Source organism: Nycticebus coucang, chromosome 1 (genome assembly GCF_027406575.1).
Source record: "Nycticebus coucang isolate mNycCou1 chromosome 1, mNycCou1.pri, whole genome shotgun sequence".
In the NCBI taxonomy this organism is placed as follows: domain Eukaryota; kingdom Metazoa; phylum Chordata; class Mammalia; order Primates; family Lorisidae; genus Nycticebus; species Nycticebus coucang.
Window position 1 is genome coordinate 19,379,948 of NC_069780.1, and position 19,167 is coordinate 19,399,114.

At 37.8% G+C, this 19,167-nt stretch overlaps 1 protein-coding gene and 1 non-coding gene across 3 annotated transcripts in view; one reads left to right on the plus strand and one right to left on the minus strand.

Annotated features, from left to right (window-relative positions):
- CCSER1 (coiled-coil serine rich protein 1) overlaps nucleotides 1–19,167 on the plus strand; it is a 702,132-nt gene that overhangs the window by 21,734 nt on the left and 661,231 nt on the right. The window lies entirely within an intron of this gene.
- On the minus strand, nucleotides 998–1,104 carry LOC128592216 (U6 spliceosomal RNA). The gene has a single exon (XR_008381803.1). It is a non-coding gene; the product is annotated as a U6 spliceosomal RNA (small nuclear RNA).

Consider the following 19,167-nt stretch of genomic DNA (forward strand, 5'->3'; position numbering starts at 1 on the left):
TACCCTCACTGAATCCCCAACAATAAAAAAAAAAAAAAGAAATGTCCATCTGATAAGTGTTCTAATCATGAAAGGATGCTGTATATTATCAACAGCTTTGGGTGATGTATTATATTTATAGATTTATGTATGTTCAACTAACCTTGTAACCCTGGGATAAAACCAACTTGATTGTGGTGTATAATTTTTTGGATGTGTCATTGAATTCTGTTTGCTACAATCTTATTGAATATTTTTACACTGATATTCATTAATGATATTGGTCTAGTTTTCTTTCTTTGTTGTGTACTTCCCTGGTTTGGCAATCAGGGTGCTCTTTGCTTCCAAGAATGTGTTGGGGAGGAGTCCTTCTTTTTCTATGTTTTGGTAAAGTTTATATAATAAAGGTACTAGTTCTTCTTTGAAGGTTTGGTAGAATTCTGATGTGAAGGCATCTGGTCCAGGACTTCTTTTGGGGGAGATTTTGTATAGTTGACACTATTTCAGTGTTTGATATAGGTATATTCAAAATTTCTATTTCTTTCTGGTTGAGTCTAGGAAGGTGGCATGCTTCCAGGTATTGGTGCATTTCCTCCAGACTTTCATATTTCTGAGAATTGAGTTTTTCATAGTAATCATTGAGGACTTTTAAAATTTCTGTGGTATCTGTTGTTATTTGCTCTTTATGGTATCTGATTGATGTTATTTGTGATTTTACTTTTCTGTTTCTGATTAGGCTAGCCAAAGGTTTATCAATTTTATTAATCTTCTCAAAGAACCAACTTTTGTTTTGTTGATCTTTTGAATCATTCTTTCATTTTCAAATTCATTTAATTCTGCTCTAATTTTGATTATTTCTTTTCTTCTGCTGGGTTTGGAAATGACCCATTAGGTTGTTGACTTTCTTTCTTTCTGTTCTGTTGATGAAGGCATCCAATACTATAAATTTCCCTCTTAGGACTGCCTTTGGAAAAAAAAAGGCTTTTTTTTTTTTTTGCGGGTGTTATGCTTTTAATGGAAAAATATGGAATGCTTCATGAATTTGCGTGTCATCCTTGCACAGGGGCCATGCTAATCTTCTCTGTATCATTCCAATTTTAGTATATGTGCTGCCCAAGCGAGCAGCCAACAGGTTTTGATAATTTGTGTCTTCATTATTGTTTTGTTCCAAACATTTGATGATTTCCTTCTTAATCTCATCTTTGACCCAGCTATCATTCACCATAAGATTATTTAGTTTCCATGACTTTGTTTGAATATTAAGGTTTCTGTTGCTATTGAGTTCAACTTTAATTCTGTGATGATCTGAGAAGATACATGAAATAATTTCTATTCTTTTAAATTTGTTGATGTTAGACTTGTGTCCTAAGATATAATCAATTTTGGAAGATGACGCATGGGCTGATGAGAAGAATGTATATTGAGTTTTATTAAGATGAAATGTTCTGTAGATGTCTATTAAGTCCATTAATTCTAGGGTCGAGTTTAAGTCCATTAGTTCTTTGCTTAGTTTTTTCTTGGAGGATCTGTCCAGAACTGACAAAGGAGTCTTAAAATCTCCAACCGTTATAGTTCAGGAAGATAGAAAATTGTTCATAACCATTAGGGTTTGCTTTGGAGCAAACCCTAAACTCAGGAGCATCCAGGTAGGGTGCACAAATGGTAATTATTGAAATCTTTTCATGGTGAGTATTTCCCTTGTCAAATATGTAGTGTCCATCCTTGTCTTTGTTGGTTTAAATCCTATTGTATCTGCAAATAAAATTGCAACCCCTGCTTTTTCCTGATTTCCATTTGCCTGTATCATTGATGTCCATCCCTAAGGATAAAAAAGACCCTGAGTCTTTTTTTATCCTTAGAGGTAAGATGATTCTCTTATAGGCAACAGATACCTGGCCTGAGTTTTTATATCCTGTTAGCCAACCTGTGCCTCTTTTGAGGACAATTTAAGCCATTTACATTAATTGAGAGAATTGATAGGTATGATAGTGTTTTGGTTGTCATGTTTTTCAAAGTTCCAGTGTATATTTTCAATCCTTTCGCCATCGTGGGAGTTAGGTATTGTTTGGTAAAGTATGGGTAGGTTTACTTTGGTGGTAGGCCATTGTGCTGGTCATTATGGAAAATGGCTCTGAGTTTTTCCTGGAGAGCTGGTTTAGTTGTGGTAAATTTCCTTAACGTGTATGTCAGTAAAGTATTTGATTTCTCCATCACAAATGAAACTCATTATGGATACAGTTTCCTGGGTTGAATGTTGTTTTGTTTTAGAAGATTGAAGGTCGATGACCCTACTCTTCTGCCTCTAAAAATTTCAGCTGAAAGATCTGCAGTCATAGTAAAATTTCTCCCTTTCTAGGTAATGCTTTTCTTACGTGTGCCTCCTTGCAAGATTTTCTCCTTCACATTAACTTTGGAAAAGTAAATTGCAATGTGTCTAGGAGATGTTTTATTTGGATTGAGTCTTTCTGGGGTTCTGAAACTCTCTTCTATCTGAATTTCTGTATCTCTTGCCATGCTTGGGAAATTATCCTTCATAATATCTTGGAGTAGAGTATCTGTGCCTTTAGGACCATCTTCTTCTCCTTCAGGAATTCCTGTTAGTTGGATGTTTGATCTTTTGGAATGATCCCAAAAGAATCTCAGGCACTGTTCTGTTCTTGTTTTCTGTTTCTCTGCCTCTTTTAGCTTGGGAATGTTCAGAAACTTTGTCTTCAATTTGAGACATCCTTTCTTCTGCCTGCTGAACTCTATTACTGAGGGATTCTCCTATATTTTGAAGCTCCTCAAATAACTTTCAATTCCTTTAGCTTTGCTATATCTTTAAGACTACTCTTTGGATTTCTATTTCCATCTTTTTCTCCATTGTATTCATCTTATTTACCATCCATATTCTGAATTCTATTTCTGACAATTTAGCCATTTGTTTATGAATAGCACCTTTTGTTGTACTTTGTCAGGGCCCGCAACACTATGTTTCAGGTCCCAACCCAGGGCCTCATTGGAGCTAAGTCTCTGGCCCCGGCCCACTCAACTGTCTGGATGCAGGCTGCTGTGGCAGCTTACTTGGGGTAGGTCTCATTCGGGTCTCAGGTGCTGAAGCAACTTAGAAGTCATAGTCAATATTAGTAGGAGCGAGCATCTCAGCAGCAATCTCTCAGCTGCAGTCTTAGTAGGGGAGTGCCGATCAGGTGTCCTCTGAGCAAGAAGCAGAGACAAAGGAGGACCCCCAGCTAACTTCTCTTGAAGCTGTTAATAGAAATAATCCTGTGCCCATCTATGCTACAGGTGTGGAGACTCCTAACCAACAGTGTACATACTATACTGCTCTTGTGCATCTCATTAACAAGAGCCAATGATGTTAAATCTCTTCCCCAATCTCTTATTGCCAAAGTATTTCTAACAGGTGCCTCCTACAGTATTTCCTTTATCATTCCTTAGGGGAGTTGATCTACTCTGATTATTCATGTTGCCAGAGTTTTTTTGCATGTTCAGCCCCATAAATATTTTCTGTAGTTTGGCAATTAAAACTGGTAGGGTGAAATTGGATTGGTCCGAGGAAGTGGAGTTAACCAGCCCTTTACCAATGAGCTGGGGCTTGTGATTGTGGCTTTTTCCCTACCACCTTACAAAGGCCCCTTTCAGAGCTGCAGCCAGAGACTCTGAGGACCTATTTGTTGAGATAGTGCAAGCTGGGTCTTTCTTGAAGTCAGCTAGCCTCTACCCAATCCTAAGAAATCATGGTATTAGGCTGAAATCTCAGTTGGGGAGAGATACAAGCAACAATAGTGCCCTGCCCCCCACCAGTGACAGCTGGAGAAGGAGAATCAGTGCTTTCCTGCTACAAAACAACTGCTGCTCAACCTGGGAGGGTCCTTGGGTGAACAGCCCAGGTTGAGAGTTCTAATAAGAATGTTCCAGACAGTACAATCACTGCTGCACAGGGGAAATTCAAAGGGTCTTCAGTGGCCCAATAGTAGAAATCTCCATAGGCAGTACAGTCCCGCAAACCCAAGGGGATGGAGCCTGGTCTCCTCTGCTGAGCCACTGAGTCAGAAAACACCAGACAAAGTCAGAACATGCCTGCTAAAGCCAGAACAGGGACATTAGTGCCTCCACCTGCCACCTACCGTCATGGCGCAGCTCTCTCTCCCATGTCCCCCTGCTTCTACTCGAGTCACTGTTTTCTTGCTGCTGTCCAGTGGCCCACACAATGCCCAGGCCTCTAAGGGAATTGCCAAACACTCTGGGCTCTGCAGGGGGCAGACCGTCAGACCTCCAGGTGAGGAGGGAAGGGTGGACTGGGAATTCATAATAGTGGGAAAAATATTTGTTCAATTTTATTCCAGGCAGGATGATGTCTAGGCTCACGAGTGGGACCTCCCTGGAGAAGGAGGCCTCGTGTTAGTGGCTCTCTCCTGTGGGGTAAAATGGGAGGTCTTTTGTTTCCTGCTTGCTTGAGGAGAGCCCACGGTGAGCCTCCTGCTTGGGGGAGGGGTCTCTTGTCCTCTTGGTGATGGGCTTTGTACCTGGAAATTGTTTTCTTGGAGTCACGTCTTGCCTCAGCAGAGATGAAGTGCCCTTGTCTGTACCCTTTCTTAGCTCAGCTCCCCGCCTTTGGCTTCACTGTGTCCACTTAATAGTGCTTTTAAAATCTGATAGTTTGTGGATGCCTTAGAGTGTCCAGGGATTTATTTTGAAGAACCTAGAACTAGTCTCTGGACAGTAATCTATTAGGGAAAAGAAAGGTACAGATCTTTTGCATTAATACACCTGGATTGTAAACATTGTGAAACAAAAAGTGCAGAAAGCCATGCACATGTTCTCTACAAAAGTGGAAAATGGTAGTGCAGAGTTGATGTATATATGATCCTGGTGATAGAGTAAAGGGCTTTTCAGTCAGAGAGAAAGATCACAGAGGTGGGAATTTATCTACTTCCAGTAACAATCACAATCACAACATTGCTAGGGAGACACTTTAGAGTCTGTAAATTGCTTTGCCAAACTGTCTCATTGGAAGCCCACTGGACAGTTATTTTGTATAGACTTGAGGATTGGAAATTAAATGTTTTTCCTCTGATCTCATTGTTAATTAGTGCTTCTGGTTTTAGATAAGTTATTTTTTGTTCTCTCACGTTTTGTGGGCTGACACGCTGAATGTTTAACACAAGTTTGTCTGTATGTCTACTTTCTTCTTACAAGGCAAAGATTTAGGAATATTGTTTTTAATTTTTTTTTTTTTTTTGTAGAGACAGAGTCTCACTGTACTGCCCTTGGGTAGAGTGCCATAACATCACATGGCTCATAGCAACCTCTAAATCTTGGGCTTACGCGATTCTCTTGCCTCAGCCTCCCAAGCAGCTGGGACTACAGGCGCCCGCCACAACACCCGGCTATTTTTTTGTTGCAGTTTGGCCAGGGCTGGGTTTGAACCCGCCACCCTCGGCATATGGGGCCAGCGCCCTACTTACTGAGCCACAGGCACTGCCCCTGTTTTTAATCTCTTAAGTCATTTTTCTTGATGCTGTGTTTTATAAAGTAGATTGTACCCTTAAATGAAACATGTGAGGATTGACAGGTATTTTAGGCTGTGAAAGATATTTTGACTTCATTAGAATGTTATCCGTGCTTCTTAGGACATCTGTTTCAGACTCAGTGACATTTGTAATTGCAGGTAATAGCCAATGTTTATACAGCTTCTGGTATTTACCAGTTACTGTTTAAGAATTTTACCATAACTCATTTAATCCTCTTAATAACCCAGTGAAATAGGTGATATTTTCCTTGTTTTTCAGATGAGGGTATTGAAAGAGAGAAATTAATAGCCCAAGTTCACATAGAAAGTAGTGAAGCAAAGATAAGTCTGTATAATAGATCTCTTAACCAGTTTATCATACAGCCATAAAACCTAATCAAAGTTGTCTTTGTAAACATTTGCATATTTTATTGTCATTAGGGAAAGACATTTGGTGGCCCTATCACAAACAGTGGAAATATAATATTGGTGAAATCGTCCACTTCTTTTACATTGTTAAAGAATATGCTTGACTGTTATATTGAAGGTTAGTGTCATTAACCCAGCATCAACTGGGAAATTGCTTAAAGCAGTTGGACTAGTATGAGGTTTCTCCTAGTCAATCCTAGTATTCAGTTATTCTTAAAAAATGTATTCAGCTTCTGAGGAGGGAAAGTAGCTACTTGAAATTAGAAATAAAATTATAAATATCCTTGGTCTCTATATGACAATTTTGAAAAAACCATCTATAATGAACTAAACTATGAAACTTCTATAGGTCATATTTTGATAGTCAGTCTTGTTCTTAGCTAATAATTTTATTATTACAAACCTAGTGATCTTGAAATTATTTAGAACTCTGCTTCAGATATTTAGTGATGCAGGAAAACTAGAAACATCCAGTAAAGGGAAAAAAATGCCAATACATATTTCATATTCAAATTAAGTCTACATTATATTGAAATGCAATTATTTACTGTTTTCAGAGTGATATAGTTATAAACGTTATACATGGGACAAACACTGGTCAGAAATGACCTGTGTTTATACTAAATTCCTGAGCCAGGCAGTTTGAACAGTGAACAACACAGGCTGGAATCATGTGGATCTGCATTTACACAGATTTTTTTAGTAAATAGAGTGGGCCCTCTGTATCTGTAGGTGGCACATCTGCAACCAAATGTTGATCAAAACTTTTCCCAGGATGCAAAACCCATACACAGCCAGGACTGAATTTTTGTATCTGCAGGTTCTGCAGAGCCAGTTGTGGGGACTTGAGTGGGCTGGGGTTTTATTATTCTTGGAGGTCCTGGAACCAATATCCCATGGATCCCTGAATTCAGTTTTCCAAAGGAGTAAATATCAATATTAGTTTGAGTTTTATATTTGTTTTTGTTTTTGTTTTTTTAAATAGGGACCTCATGGGTAATGTCAGTGACCGTTGGAGATAGGGGAGAAAAGTGAGGTTTCACACATTCATACCCACTTGTGACCTGGTGTTTGGAGGATGTACCTGCAGTATACTAATCCTGCCTCTTAGCACTTTAAGTAAAAGATAAAAAGATGTGCATGGTTTGTGACCACTTGTGTATGTGTAGAAACTCAGCTTTTTTTTTTGAAGATCATAGTAGGTCATCAGCATTCCGAACATAATAATATTTATTTGTACTTGTACCTCATTCATCTTCTTTATTCTTGTCAAGGTCCCGAATGTAATAAGTTTGTTATTAAAACCTGTACTAACCACCATGATATTTTCATGTATAGGACACTGTAATTACTGAGGACCAATATTGCGAAGGAAGCCAACTTGATCTAAGTATCTTTATGGAAAACACATTTGGTGCATAGCAGTAGGTTTAGTATTTTTATATAGATGACTTTAATAATCAGTTTGTGTATTTAAGGATCTAAATATTACTACTTTAGTGTATGAATATATCCAATGTTTCTCATCATTTTGATATTATTATTTTGTGGTTGGAGTTTATTTAAAATAATATTATTAAATTCTATTTCAATAGATTGCTTTTTTCCCCTCTGCGTAAAAGTAAAGCATTTGATTTAATAAAAGGTTCTGCAGCCATGCTCCGGCTTGACAAAGACTTGCTTGGTTGATTAGCATGAATGACGATATGAAAGATTTAAAGCAAAGCTGTCAAAGCAATTAGAACTAAAGTCCTCCTGTCACCGAATAATGAAAATCCGTGCCTGGAACACTTTCAAATGTACCAAAGAAAATCATACTTATGCAAAATGAAATGAGAGCGAATAAAAGAAATGGAATAATGAAAGCCAACAGAGGTAAAATTGTCCACGTAGCATTTTAATATATTCTTACTACTGTATTTTAGATTTATGAAAGAACACCAGGATACAGGGTTTCTGCCAAAAGGTGTATTTATAATTTTCAATTTAGGAATTATTTATTTAGATTATATTATGTTCCATATTCGGTTATTTGAAAATGTTTAAATATGAAGTCATTTCCATAAAATCTATCTTTTTAATTTTTTCCTTATACTTTAACTTATAAATAAGTCATTTAAAATTGAATATAGATATTGAAGCTACAAAAGAGATTATTAGACATGTACTATTTAATATACACCTTATCTCTTAGTGCTTTTAAATTTTAAAACATCTAGACTACATTGATAGAATATCAGAGTATTTCATATGATTAAGAAGACTCATATGCCAAAAATACAGTTAGAGAGCAGACTCAGGTAACCATTTCATATTTTTATTAAAACATGACTGATTCTAGGAGATAAGTACATCAATAGATTTTTTTTTCTATTTGTTCAGTCATGTTTACTACTTCTTTTTGTCATTTGTTTGTTCATTTGTTTTTTTGAGATAGGGTCTCACTTTGTCACCCAGGGTGGAGTGGTGCGGTCATAGCCCACTGCAACCTCCCACTGCTGGGCTCATGGGATCTTCCTGTCTCAGCTTTCTAAGTAACTGGGACTGCAGGAGTGAGCCACTACACTTGGCCTAGTTATTTAGTACTCAACAGTTATTTATCAAATCTTTACAGTGTATATTTACATGTGTATTTATATTTACGTGGTGAGAGATGCCAAGATGAATTGGACGAGGATCTAGCACTGAAGGGCGTATATTCTAAGGAATTAGCTGTGACGGTTGCACTGTACATCCTAATGCCTTAAATAGGTGGAATATGAACACCATGAAAATGCCTGTAAAAAGTGATGTGATTTTAAAGAAGAAGCTATCCCAAACTGTATTAAGTAGAGGAATCACCATGAGGAAGTTATATTGTAATTTGCTTCGAATGTATGTGTTTGCACGGTAACTTAAGATGTGTTTGACTGCAAATAATCCAAATCAAAGTATTTTAAACAACACAGCGGATTTATTGGCTCATGTAACTAAAAGGGTTCTTACGGACAGCAGGGGACATACAGTTCTTCTGGGGTTTTCCTTTAGTTTTCACTGGCGTTATAATCTCTGATGTTTTCCCTGACTATTATGAGGAAGCAGAAGTGAATTCTGAGATTCTCCACTGTGACAACAATCTCCAGAAAAGAGACACTGTCCAGTATTTCAAGAAATGGTTCTGAAGTCTACCTTGATTGGAATGCCTGGTTTGCAAGTGTTTCTTTACTATGGAAAGGATGAAAGAATGTGCACGTTGGCCTGAGTGAACCAAGGCTTATCCCTGGAGCTGAAAATGGAGCTTGACTTTTTCTGAATATTAAGCTGCAAGCAGAAAGGTTTTGAGACACTACAGCAGTGGTTCTCAACCTTCCTAATGCCGCGACCCTTTAATACAGTTCCTCATGTTGTGGTGACCTCCAACCATAAAATTATTTTCGTTGCTACTTCATAACTGTAATTTTGCTGCTGTAATGAATCATAACATAAGTATCTGATATGCAGGATGTATTTAGGTGATCCCTGTGAAAGGGTCATTTGACCCCCAAAGGGTCATGACGCACAGGTTGAAAACCGCTGTACTCTAGTGAGCATGCATGTACTGTAGGAGATGGGAAAGAGAGAATGGATCCTGAATAGGCAGCTAAATCATACTTCAGTGTGATTTAGACACTTAGACAACAGCAAGGGCCTGTAAGAATAGTAGGTGGTGGTAACCTATTAAGGAAGGAGGACGTAATGTGAATGGAGAGAGCACTGATTCTTGCCTTTTGGCTGAGATACAGAGAGAGCCCTAAAGACTAAGTTGGGATCAGATGGGAATACCTTGAAAACTAGGCAGTGAAATTTGGGATTTATTCCCTAGATGATGTGAGATGATGTTTTCAGCAGTAGACTAGCATGCACAGAGTTGCTATGAAGATTTGAATTTGTCAGTTCTAGGAATTAAAAAGAAGGTGATTGCCAGTGAATCATGATTTTCATCTTCAGCGCCTAGTTGAATGGAGGCATCATATTTGACATCAGGAAGAGGAAGACAAGCAATTTGTAAATGTCTAACTTAGGTGTCTAGGATGGTGGTTGTTTCTTTACTAGAGCGAGGAAATGCAATAGGCAAAAATTGGGGGTGTAGAGAGATGTGCATCAGTATTCAGATATACAGAATTAGCTCTCTATGGATCCTTCGAATGGCCAGTCCTTGGAATTGCAAAGTTAAGAGGAGATTACACCGTCTGTTTACACTGTAGTTTATTAGTTTAGATAAATGGTTAATATTTACACTAAGTGTCTTCCAGCATTGACACCTGTGAGCGTGTTAGATACGATTTGTATCCGTTATGTTACAGATGAGGAAACTGATACAAAGAAATCACATATTTGTTGGTGGATTAACACTTTGCATTTTGCTATAATTAATTCAAACAAAATCACTATCACTAAAAATTTTAAGTATGTGAAAGTGAAGGGCTACCTTGTAAAACGTAGCCCTTCACTTTCACATACTTAAAATTTTTTTTTCTTTCTTTTTTTTTTTATTGTTGGGGATTCATTGAGGGTACAATAAGCCAGTTACACTGATTACAATTGTTAGGTAAAGTCCCTCTTGCAATCATGTCTTGCCCCCATAAAGTGTGACACACACTAAGGCCCCACCCCCTCCCTCCATCCCTCTTTTGTGGCTGTACAACATTGGCTATAGGGTACTGTACATACATCAAGTCTGCTCTCCTTGCTCAGAAAGTAAAAAAATAACTGGTGGGAGGTGAAGGGGATTGGATGGGTAAGAGATAGGAAGGGATGAGCCAGGTTTTTAAGAGTGACCCTCTTTGGGACTTGGGAAGCTCATTTTTACTGTTGTGCTCTCACTGAACTATTTGCTGGCAGGTTGCCTTAGCCATTTCCTTCTGAGTGCAAAACAGAAAACCTTCCCTTTACTGACTTGTTTTCCTGTATTCTATTCCTAAATGTTAACATTGACCTTGTATGTTTCACATGCTCTGTCACAATAAATGCTAATGGTTCATTACTTTATAGTAATTATAAAAGCAGAATTCACATGTATGTATATATCACGCACACACATTCCTCATCTGTCATTTCTACATCTTATAATGACATTTTCAGCAAATAAGTTATTTGAAAATTTGGTCTTAATGCTTGCATTTATCCCTCTGTATGTAAAAGTTAATAGCACTAGATTAAGTCTATTTCCGTTAGAGAAGAGTTTCTAAAACTTATGCTTTATTTAAATGAGGGTTTCAGGACCCTCAACAGTATTCTAGAAGTCTGGAAACAAAGTTAAGACATCAGAACCTCCCAGTGGTAGGAAGTGATTTGAGCAGTGAGAAGAAGAGGGTTCAATGAGTCGTAAATAAGCTAAATTAATTCAGAGGCAGCAGGGTGCTGCAAGATGTGGTTGCTACCTTTTGAACTGTGACAAAAAACAATCCCTTTTGTACTTCCAGGGTTCACAGAGATAGCCTTGTGAGGTTTTGAATTTACAGTATTCAGCATTTGAATGAATTTACAATATTCAGTATTTGAATATAAAAGTAAGAAGAACCATGTTCTTAAAAAATGGTAGATTAGAGTCTGCCAGAAACAGTGGCTCAGATAAGTGTGTTAGTATTTCAGGTCATTAGAGAATCAATTGAATAAATTTAAAACAATTTTTGTCTTTGTCTAGGGAATAAAAAACCAGGGAAATTATTCAAATTAAGTTACAATTCCAAGATTATTTTTATTCATGTGTTATTTTGGGTTTATCATGCTTTTATGTATTTCAAAAAAAGAGATGTATAGGATTGTTCCTTTTCAAATTATTTAGCACTTAGTTTAATTATGGCTGTTTACTTACATTTAAATACGATCATGTTTAAATTTATTTTCTTATACATTGATATTTACACTTTTCTGACATAGTTTATGATGCAAGACTTAAGTATTGCATTGTTAAAGGCAGGTAAATATGATGAAGTAGTTTATAATGTAATGAATTTGGAATATAATAGAATATTTCTTAATTATATTTGACAGTGGAGCATAATAGCTTATGTAGGAAGAAAACACTATTCTTCAGTGGCTCAGAATTTATACATTGCAGCTTCCTAGGCCTTGAATTTGGTTTATTTTCTCCTGCACCACTGTACTGTTGTTGCCCTTTCCTTACTAAAGAAAATGTGTGAAAATTTATGTTTTTAGTTGGTTTTTTTTTTTTTTTTTTGCAGTTTTTGGCTGGGGCTGGGTTTGAACCCACCACTTCTGACATATGGGACCGGTGCCCCACTCCTGTGAGCCACAGGCACCACCCGTTTTCAGTTTTTATCAAGGAAATTTGATAGTTCTTTATATAATTGCATAAAGAAATAAAGAATACTTCAGCTTTGAGTGTATAAACCATACTTTTTCTACATATTAGTATTCATATTGATTCAATATTTGCTTTGTGCCTAAAACTTTTTTAGGTTCTTTACATGTATTATCTAATTTAATTCACAAGAATGAAAAATGTTTATTATTATTATTCTTAAAATTAAGTGACCTAGGATAGAAGATTAAATAACTTAACCAAGGTCCCCTTGATGGAAAAGAAGTGAGGCCGAGATTATTTTAAATCCTCTAACTTCACGTATTGCAATTTTGCTTCTCAAGGAAGGTTGTGAAGCCCTTAGGTTAACAGAATGTGAGGACTTCATTACGCACCTGACTTTAAGGCAAGTAGAGGGGAGTATATTTACGAGGAATGCTTTCTTTTTTGACATACTGAGAAAGAAATTTTCAAGCGGTTTTCTGTTAGCCACCTTCTCTGGCAAAAGTTGAATTTGGATGAGCTCTCTTTCAGTTTTTATAGCTGGTTGTCTGCTGCTGTCATGGGTCATATTTGTCAGAGACTGACAAATACTTTTAAGATGTTGCACATCTTTAAGCAACAGCAGGTTCTCTGGCCCTGGTGACTGCTTCTTGTAACCTAATGTTCTCAAACTTCCATGGCTTAGTAGCATTTTAGAAGCTACATCCAGCTATTGCATAACAAAAGTTGAATAAGGGTCTTTTTTTTTTTTAAATCGTGAAGAAAAATAGTAGCTACATCCCTAAAGTCTTAAGATTTTAGCTTTTTTTCTTTTGGCTCCCACTTTTGCTTGTCTATGGAAGAAACTATTCTAGAGACCACATTTACATTCTAACAAAAGGTTTATATTTCTATTATTTCTATTTTTATATTACATGATTTAAGATATGATGACATCACAAACGTTTTAAAGTTTAAAGAATAGTTGTAATTTTCCTTTCTTTTTTTTTTTTTTTTTTTTTTTTAATTTTTTTATTAAATCATAAGTGTATACAATGATATGATTATGGGGCATCATACACTCACTTCATAAACCATTTGACACATTTTTATCCCAGTGGTTAACATAGCCTTTCCGGCGTTATCTCAGTTACTGTGCCAAAACATTTATATTCTACATTTACCAAGTTTCGCAAATACCCCTGTAATATGCACCACAGGTGTGATCCCACCGATTCCCCTCCCTCTACCCACCCCCCCTTTCCCACTTCCCCCTATTGTTAAGTTGTAGTTGGGTTATAGCTTTCATGTGAGAGTCCCAAATTAGTTTCATAGTAGGGCTGTGTACATTGGATATTTTTTCTTCCATTCTTGGGATACTTTACTAAGAAGAATATGTTCCAGCTCCATCCATGTAAACATGAAAGAGGTAAAGTCTCCATCTTTCTTTAAGGCTGCATAGTATTCCATGGTATACATATACCACAATTTATTAATCCATTCGTGGATCGATGGGCACTTCGGCTTTTTCCATGACTTAGCAATTATGAATTGGGCTGCAATAAACATTCTGGTACAAATATCTTTGTTATGTTGTGATTTTTGGTCTTCTGGGTATATGCCCAGCAGAGGAATTACAGGATTGAATGGCAGATCTATTTTTAGATCTCTGAGTGTTCTCCATATATCCCTCCAAAAGGAATGTATTAATTTGCATTCCCACCAGCAGTGCAGAAGTGTTCCCTTTTCTCCGCATCCACGCCAACATCTCTGGTCTTGAGATTTTGTGATATAGGCTAGTCTCATTGGAGTTAGATGATATCTCAAAGTAGTTTTGATTTGCATTTCTCTGATGATTAAAGATGATGAGCATTTTTTCATATGTCTGAAGGCCGTGCGCCTGTCTTCTTCAGAGAAGTTTCTCTTCAAATCCCTTGCCCAGCCTGCGATGGGATCCCTTGTTTTTTTCTTGCTGATGCGTTTGAGTTCTCTGTGGATTCTGGTTATTAAACCTTTGTCAGAGTTATACCCTGCAAATATTTTCTCCCATTCTGAGGGCTGTCTGCTTGCTCTGCTTACTGTGTTCTTAGCTGTGCAGAAGCTTTTTAGTTTGATCAAGTCCCAGTAGTGTATTTTTGAAGCTGCTTCAATTGCCCGGGGGGTTCTCCTCATGAAATACTCACCCAGACCAATTTCTTCAAGGGTTTTCCCTGCATTCTCCTCTAGTATTTTTATAGTTTCATGTCTTAAGTTTAAATCTTTAATCCAATGAGAGTCTATCTTAGTTAATGGTGAAAGGTGTGGGTCTAATTTCAGTCTTCTGCAGGTTGCCAGCCAGTTCACCCAGCACCATTTGTTAAATAGGGAATCTTTTCCCCACTGAATGTTTTTAATTGGCTTGTCAAAAATCAAATAGCGGTAAGTAGCTGGATTCATCTCTTGGTTCTCTATTCTATTCCAGATATCTACTTCTCTGTTTTTGTGCCAATACCATGCTGTTTTGATCACTATCGATTTGTAGTAAAGTCTGAGGTCTGGTAGTGTGATTCCTCCTGTTTTGTTTTTATTTCTGAGTAATGTCTTGGCTATTCGAGGTTTTTTCTGATTCCATATAAAACGAAGTAATGTTTTTTCAAGATCTTTAAAATATGACAGTGGAGCTTTAATAGGGAGTGCGTTGAAAGTATATATTGCTTTGGGTAGTATGGACATTTTGATAATGTTGATTCTTCCTAGCCATGAGCATGGTATGTTTTTCCATTTGTTAACATTTTCAGCTATTTCTTTTCTTAGAGTTTCATAGTTCTCTTTATAGAGATCTTTCACGTCTTTTGTTAGGTAAATTCCCAAATATTTCATCTTCTTTGGCACTACTGTGAATGGGATAGAGTCCTTAACTGCTTTTTCAATTTGACTGTTGTTGGTGTATATAAAGGCTACCGATTTATGAATGTTGATTTTGTAACCTGAGACGCTGCTGTATTCCTTGATCACTTCTAGGAGTTTTGTAGTAGAGTCCCTAGTGTTTTCCAGATACACAATCATATCATCTGCGAAGAGCGAGAGTTTGATCTCTTCTGACCGTATATGGATACCCTTGATCGCCTTTTCTTCCCTAATTGCGGTGGCTAAAACTTCCATTACAATGTTGAAAAGCAATGGAGACAATGGGCAGCCTTGTCTGGTTCCTGATCTGAGTGGAAATGATTCCAATTTAACTCCATTCAATATGATATTGGCTGTGGGTTTGCTGTAGATAGCCTCTATCAGTTTAAGAAAAGTCCCTTCTAGACCAATTTTCTTGAGTGTTCTGATCATGAAGGGATGCTGGATATTATCAAAAGCTTTTTCTGCATCAATTGAGAGAATCATATGGTCTTTGTTTTTTAATTTGTTTATGTGCTGAATTACATTTATAGATTTACGTATATTGAACCAGCCTTGAGACCCTGGGATAAAACCAACTTGGTCATGATGTATAATTTGTTTGATGTGTTGCTGGATTCTGTTTGTTAGGATCTTGTTGAATATTTTTGCATCTATATTCATTAGTGATATTGGTCTATAATTTTCTTTTCTTGTTGGGTCTTTTCCTGGTTTGGGGATCAGGGTAATATTTGCTTCATAGAACGTGTTGGGTAGTCTTCCTTCTTTTTCTACATTTTGGAACAGGTTGAGTAATATAGGTACTAATTCCTCTTTAAAGGTTTGGTAGAATTCTGACGTGAAACCATCTGGTCCCGGGCTTTTCTTTTTAGGGAGGTTTTGTATAGTTGATGCTATTTCTGAACTTGTTATGGGTCTGTTCAACATTTCCACTTGATTCTGGTTAAGTCTTGGAAGGTGGCGTGCTTCCAAGTATCGGTCTATTTCCTTCAGATTTTCATATTTCTGAGAATAAAGTTTCTTGTAATATTCATTAAGGATTTTTTGGATTTCTGATGAGTCTGTGGTTATTTTGTCTTTGTTGTTTCTGATTGATGATATTAGAGATTTTACTCTTTTTTTCCTGATTAGGTTGGCCAGAGGTTTATCTATTTTATTGACCTTTTCAAAAAACCAGCTTTTTGATTTATTGATCTGTTGTATTATTCTTTTGTTTTCAATTTCATTTAATTCTGCTCTAATTTTGGTTATTTCTTTTCTTCTACTGGGTTTGGGGTTGGAATGTTCTTCCTTTTCCAGTTGCGTGAGATGTCCCATTAAGTTGTTAACTTCCTCTCTTTCCGTTCTCTTGAGGAAGGCTTGCAGTGCTATAAATTTCCCTCTTAGAACTGCCTTTGCAGTGTCCCAGAGGTTCTGATAGCTTGTGTCTTCATTGTCATTTTGTTCCAAAAAATTGGTGATTTCTTTCTTAATCTCATCTCTGACCCAGCTATCATTCAGCATAAGGTTATTTAACTTCCATGTTTTTGTATGGGTATGCAGATTCCTGTTGTTACTCAATTCAAGTTTTATTCCATGATGGTCCGAGAAGATGCATGGAATAATTTCTATTCCTTTAAATTTACTGAGGTTAGACTTGTGACCTAAAATGTGATCAATTTTGGAGTAAGTTCCGTGGGCTGATGAGAAGTATGTGTATTCAGTTTTGTTGGGATGAAATGTTCTGTAGATGTCTGCTAAATCTAAATACTGGATGGTTAGGTTTAAATCTAAGATTTCTTTGCTCAGCTTCTTTCTGGAGGATCGATCCAACACTGCCAAGGGAGTGTTGAAATCTCCAACGATTATGGAGCTGGAGGAAATCAAGTTACTCATGTCTGTTAGAGTTTCTCTTATAAATTGAGGTGCATTCTGGTTGGGTGCATAGATATTAATAATTGAGATCTCGTCATATTGAGTATTACCCTTAACAAATATGAAGTGACCATTCTTGTCCTTCCTTACTTTTGATGGTTTAAAGCCTACTGTATCTGCAAATAAAATTGCAACACCTGCTTTTTTCTGATTACCATTTGCCTGAAATATGGATGACCATCCTTTCACCCTGAGTCTGTATTTGTCTTTTAAGTTGAGATGTGACTCTTGTATGCAACAAATATCTGGCTTAAGTTTTTGTATCCAGTCAGCTAACCTATGCCTCTTTAGAGGACAGTTTAAGCCATTCACATTGATGGAGAGTAAGGATAAGTCTGGTGGAATTTTGGGTATCGAGTTTTTCAAAGGTCCAGTGGACATTTTTAATCCTTTCGCCAGTGTGGAAGTTGGAGTTTGATCCGAAGTTTCTGAGTGAGTTTACTTTTGTGGTATAGGATTGGGTTGGTCATTGTGGAGGATAGGTCTGAGAACATCCTGAAGAGCTGGTTTACTTATGGCAAATTTTTTCAACATATGAATGTCATTGAAGTATTTAATTTCTCCATCATAGATGAAACTCAGTTTAGCTGGATACAAGATCCTGGGTTGAAAGTTTTTTTGCTTTAGGAGATTAAAAGTTGATGACCAGCCTCTTCTTGCTTGAAAAGTTTCAGCAGAGAGATCTGCAGTTATTCTAATATTCTTACCTTTGTACGTTATAGTTTTCTTTCGCCGGGCTGCTTTGAGAATCTTCTCTTTCATGTTAACTTTAGTGAAGCTAATTATGATATGTCTGGGAGATGGCTTTTTGGGGTTGAATCGTGCTGGGGTTCTGAAGCTGTCTGCTATCTGAATTTCAGATTCTCTAGGCATGTCTGGAAAATTTTCTTTCATAATTTCATGTAGAAGGGCCTCTGTGCCCTTGGCTGCCACATCATCAGCCTCCGAAATTCCTATAACCCTTATGTTATGTTTTTTCGAATTATCTGAGAGCTCTCTGAGTGAGTGATCCGTTTTTGCTCTCCATTTCTCTTCCTCTTTGAGAGATTGGGAGCGTTCGAAGACTTTATCTTCAATGTCAGAAATCCTTTCTTCTGCTTGCTCCATTCTGTTACTGAGGGATTCTACTGTATTTTTCATATCTTTGAGGGCTGTAAGTTCTTGTTTCAGTGTGTCTAAGTCTTTGGTGGTTTTGTCTTTAAATTCGTTAAATTCTTGAGACAACTTTTGAATTTCTCCTCGAATTCCTAATTCCATTTTATTAATCTTGTCTGCAAACCAAATTCTGAATTCGACTTCTGACATCTCAGCCAGTTGTTTATGAATGGGATCTTCAATCACATCTGCCGTATCTTTTCTTGGGGGGGTTGATCTATTCTGGTTATTCATGTTACCAGAGTTTTTCCGCTGATTCCGCCCCATGGTTTACTCCCTTTGGTTTTTCCCCTGGGGTTTTATCAAGGGCCCGTACAGTGTTGTGGCCTGAGAAACTGGGGCCCTGTCTGGTGTGGTGGAGCAAAGTGGTTCTGTCTTGTTTTCAGCTGGTTTCTGTTCGATCCTATTGCAACTTCTACTCTGGCTTGAAGTCTCAGCTGTGTGAAAAAATCAGCAATTAAGTCACCCCGCCTGCCCACCTCTGGCCCCAGTTGGAAAAGGAGAATCAAACCTTCCTACAATCGCACACCCAGGGCACCACCTGAAAAGTCCTCAGTCTATTAGCCCAGTTCAAAAGGTCCGAATCAACTGTCTCAATCGGCACTTGTCTCAGGTGGAAGGGTTCAAGAGGTCTCTGGGAACTGGATCACAGGGGCCTGGTGACTCCTCTGAGACAGCTCACCCCAGTGCAGCGTGGAGTCAGGAGGAGCCACCCCGCAAACAGAGCAGTCTGGGAAGGTTGACGTCTCCTTCCCCACTTTGCCCCTCTGTCGGACCCAGTCACTGGTATCTCTGCAGATGGCTAACCCAGTTGCCTGCAGTGAACAGACAGTCCAGGGGTTTGCACCTGCCTGAATCGCGAGGAAGTCTGCCAGGCCCCCGCAGACTGCCGCTATCTAGCAGGAGGAGATGGGGCCTGACATCTTTGAGTGTTTGATGCAGGTGATGGGAAGGAGGTGTTCACTCAGGCTTAGCCCCGTCCCTGATGGATGCTGCTAACAGAACAGAACAGAACAGACAACTTTGT